Here is a 5,090-nt window from a genome sequence, read left to right as displayed (position 1 = left end):
GTCCCAGCAAGGTGCTGCCTGCCCTGCACTGCAGCTAATGGCTTTTTGTTAAATTCAGTAGCTGTCTCAAGAGTTCAGAAGAGAAATATGAGGCTGTGATTTAATGAAGTAATTTGATTACATAGAAATCAATCCCCTGGTAGGACTGGATAACTGCAACAAAAATGCCTACCTAATTTGACACAACTTCTACTTACATCATTCTATAAGCTTGTGCTTAAGCACTTTGTTAAATGAAGACTTAAGCAGAGGAAGACAGTGTCTTTGTGCTCTTTTTGGGATAACAATCTGAAATGCTTTAAATTGGGTTTGCACCTCTTACATTTTTTATATAGTTTCCTAAATCAAAACAATCAGCTACATAAAAAAAGAGAAACTATGGAAATTTCTCAAGCTGAAAAGTGTTTCAAAACTGAATTTTTCTTGAACACGACTCTAAAGTTGTATATTATAACTAAATTAGGTTTAAATATTTTAGGCTGTAAGGAGTCGAACTTACCAATGTGCTTAGCACACTACTCCTGGAATGCTTGTAGTCTCCAAATTCTTTATTGCTACTTAACCATATCTATGTGGGGAAACCCTTGCATATTTTAGGTTCTACCTCTTCTTTAAGATGTTCAAATTTGTTGGTGGGGAAGAAGGTTATTTTAAGAATGGGAGACAATATAAAAGCACAATTTCCTTTCATCAGACTTGTTTCTCTTTCACACTCTTGTTTCTAGCTCTGCATCTAAACCTCCGCAACTTGGAATAAATGTTTACAAGACACAATACTTGGATTTTTCTTATGGATGTGCAGATTCAGCCCAAGAGCTGGGATTTAATGATGCGCATAGATTGAATGCAGAGATGGATACATTTCACCAGAAATAAAAGGCAGGAGCAAACCTGGTTACCTGCATATTCCTTTGTACACCACTGGCCGGCCTCAGTTCAGTAGATGGAAGCACACATATTTAGATTAACACCTGCAATACAACATTGAGTAAAAAGTTGTAGAATACCTCGAGTATGTAACATTTTCTTCTTTTTTTTTTTGTTCAAGCAAAATAAGCCCTCTTCTCTAATGCACTGCTGGTGGAAAGGTGTCTTCTGGGTGAGACGTGTTTCTGAGTAAACTCCCACATTCCAGCAGCATTTTTTGGTGGTCTAAGCAAAAAGAGATTAATTTCCTTGGAGAGTCACAGGTTATCACACTTGGACCCAGCCTCCTGAGGTGCAGGTTAGGTGCTTCCCCTCAGTCTTGCCAGGAAGAAAGGGCTTTGCATGCGAAGACTGAGGCACCATGAGGTGCTGAAGCACAGCAGCTCATCCTCAGTGGAGAGCAGCTTGCAGCAGAGCTGCTGGAGAGATGATCACACCTTCTTTTAAACATGGCACATAATAATGTTGTTTTTGTGAAATTATGAACTATTAAATCTGTATGACATATAGATGAGAGAAAAAGTGTTCACAGGCCTGCTGTAATTTATGAACATGTGGTGCACAGATGTTACATGAGATTTTTCTTCCCTTTACTTTTGAAAATTTGGATTACATTTTCTGTCCTTCTCTCTAGTGTTCAAACTCTGTGTTTCATGCTTTATTAGATATCTCAGCAGGGTAAATGGATGATTAATAATTGTTGATGACAGATATTTGGTTTCTATAAGCTGTGGAGTGAAAGATAAATATAATGGGAACAGTTGTACCTATGTATGACAACTAAGCCTCTTTAAGACTCTGTTAGAGTTATCCATGATTTATGGGGATGTCACCACTGACCGTAGATAGGGAAAACCTCTTAAATTTCTCTTATTGTAATCATCACCTTTTCTTCAGATATCAGGGGGGAAATATCCCCTAAAAAGAAAAAAAAAGACAAAGAAAGAAGAAAAAACGTAACTTTTTCAGGGTTTGGAGATATTTCAATGAACACCCAGTTCCTGATAGTAGTGCAATTAAAGCTTTCTTCAGAGAAATACAGTTTCTGTGCTACCATCTCTCAATTAAGCCTTGAGAACAAACCATCAAAACAAGACCATAGTGTGTGTGTGCTGGCATCCAGGGCTGCACTGAAGGCTCACCTCCGACTCTAGTCCCCACTTCACTGTTGAGAAGGAAAATCAAAAAGACAGTTCTGAATCCCTCCTGAGGTGAGATGAGCCATGCTGTCCTGATCCGGACCCTGGACAGTCATATTCAGAGGTAAAGTTCTGCTCCAAGACCATTTCTTTTGTAATGAGAAGCGTCTGGCCACAGCAACTTAAATTCAATTTCCAGTGTTTTAAATTCGAGGAAAAGGTTGTGGATTGACATAATAGCTCAAAGCAGTTGGCAAGCTGAAAGCCTTACCTCATTTCTAGGTCTATCATATACAAAATCCTCACTTACAGAAATACATCACTTCTGGTTTTCTGGGTCATATTTGTTGGAGAAACAAACAAACAACGACAACAAAAAACCTTAACAATTTTATTAGGAGTTCTTTCTAATTTCTTTAGGTCTTCTAGAAAAACCAAAAAGAGGTTGGCAATTTAGTAATAATTCGTTTCTAATATCAACTCCTGATGATTGCAGAACCCTGAACAGAAGTGGAAATTCTGTAGGCAAAAGGTATGCCAGACAGGAACATAGATGAAGGAGAAGAAAGGTTGAAACACAACCAAGTGGAGGCAGCTTTCTCAATTGGAAAAAAAAAAGGAAATTTGCCTTACAAATATATACCTATAATAGTACTACATGTGCTAAAAAAAATTCCATCTATTACCCATTATTATATAATAAAAGTTTTTTTGATATATAACCAATTACTTATGATATTTTCTTCATTTAAAACTTCTACTCCACCGCCCCTGCCCTGGCCCCAAACCCAGCTTCCTGGAAATTTAATTCCTCCTGAAGCTAAATAGTTTAAAGACGACTACAAATTCCTCTGACTCTTAATGTTACTGCAGAATGATGGAAACTCTGCATTTCTGCACCTTTCTTCTCAGTTCCATGAAGTTTTTGTGAGTTAAATTTGCATGTAGAAAGAGAATGACTCCTTCCCACATCTGGTAATTTGTCTGGGAAACATATTGCTATAAGAAATAATCTGATTAAGGACCACAGATGAACTCTATTCCTCTTAATTAATCATTATGCATGTTGATAAATGCCTCCTCTGAATTTTGGCCTGATAAAGGGCTTTTAAAAAAGGTTAGGAAGTCTGCTTTCTGTTAGTGGAGAAAATAGCAACCATGTTAAGGTCTGGCCCCTCTGCTGTTGCTTTGAGTCCCAAGCCCACCTACACCTGGAAACCTAAGGCAAGACTGGCAGGAAGCAAATTTAATTTGAAGGGACAGGGAGGGACTGTGTGCTGTGAGAGACTCAAATACTCTGCACAGACATACTGGCCTCCTCCTTCACCAGGACTTCAGAAAAAATAGCAGATATATATTCTCCTATCTGCCACTTGGATCTGAGCTGTAGTCCTCCAGAACAATATAAATTAACAAAATCAATAGAAAACTCCCCTTAATTGTAATTGGGTTTGGAGCAACTTATCTTAAACATTACTAAATCAGCTTTGATTTTGATCACCACTTAATTGTGGACAAAAGGAGTGGAAAACTAAAAATAGGGAATATGTGCCAAATGTTCCTCTGACCCACCAGGGCTGGTTTCATTACAAAACCCCACTCCATCATGCTGAAGCAAAGCAACAGCTCTCAATTGCTGAAGCAGACAAAGGAGCCTGAGGTGCAGCTCCATTCACAAGGCAGCTTCATGGTTGGCAGCAGGCACCGTGGGGACACCCAAAACTGCTGAATTTCAGTAGAAACTCTGAGAAAAACAAGCAGAAAAATATTTTAAGCTAAAAATGGGATATATAGCTCTTTTAACCTGTTCTCACTTGCTGCTGAGGACTGGGAGAAGCCCTAATACCTTGACAGTGTGTTGTCCTTCTGCTGCAGAGGCTGCACAGAGGGTTCCTCCAATTGGCTGCAGCAGCTCCTCCACAGCCCTTCTTGATGATAGCAAAGTCCTTCACATCAAGGATATGTGATAGTCATTGTTATTATACCAGTTTTGAACCAGTGTCTCCAGAGATGAGATTGTTCTTTGTTTCAGCTACACAGGCAATATTCTTCAGCTCTGCTGCTAGCAGCAGACTGTATTTCATCTCTGCCCTCCACTTGGCACAAAGAAGGATTGACAGAGAATTACCCAGGGGGATAGAATAAGCTCCACTTGGAAAAGAAAAAAATATTTTGTTCAGGTGGGAACAAGTATGTTTTAATTCAGAAATATTTCCCTCTCGAGCAAAACTCCCACTTGACAGCTTGAAGGAGGACATGTGCCTCTGTGTGTTTCCAGGCCAAAGCAGAGGAGTGACCCAACCCTACAGTCCTCCAGTTATTTCCTAGTGCTGGATCATGCGTGTCAGGTTCAACAGCGGGGACAAAGGGATGAGACCTTTTGAGTTTCTCCACCTTCAAAAAATGCTCAGGCTGGCATGTTTTCAAGCATATAGAATAATAACCTCCCACTGTCTGAGGTTACTGAGCAGACTCAAACTTATTTTAGGATTATCAGTAGTTTCCAAGCCAGTGAAAAACTGGATAGACAGCTGCCCTTGTATTTTGATGGCTCTTAAATTTTCATGCCACCCACAAGGCATTTATCTGGACTTCTTTCAAGCCTTTGATACAGAGCCCCTCAACATGCTCTCTAAATTGGAGAGAGATGGATAACAGTTCACAGATGAGTGAACTATTAGATGAATAAGTTGTTGGACAGTCACATCGGGATGGCAGTGGTCAATGTCTTTGAGTCCCAATGGACTCAAGTGACAAATAGTGTCCTTCAGGGTTCAGTATTAGAATGTTATTAAATCTCTTTATTAATGACATAAAGGGTCGAGTGCGCCCTCAGCAGATTTGGAGATGTCACCAAGTCATTCTGAGTGGTGTGGGTGACACACCTGAAGGATGGGATCCATCTAGAGAGACCTGGATAAGTTTGAGAAGTGGCCCATGGGAATCTCATGAGGTTTACTAAGACCAGGTGCTGGTGCTGCACCTGGGTTGGGGCAACCCCTGGTGTCAATCCAGGGTGAAGGA

This window comes from Geospiza fortis, unplaced genomic scaffold (genome assembly GCF_000277835.1).
Source record: "Geospiza fortis unplaced genomic scaffold, GeoFor_1.0 scaffold200, whole genome shotgun sequence".
NCBI lineage: Eukaryota > Metazoa > Chordata > Aves > Passeriformes > Thraupidae > Geospiza > Geospiza fortis.
Note: the sequence above shows the minus strand (reverse complement) of the source record.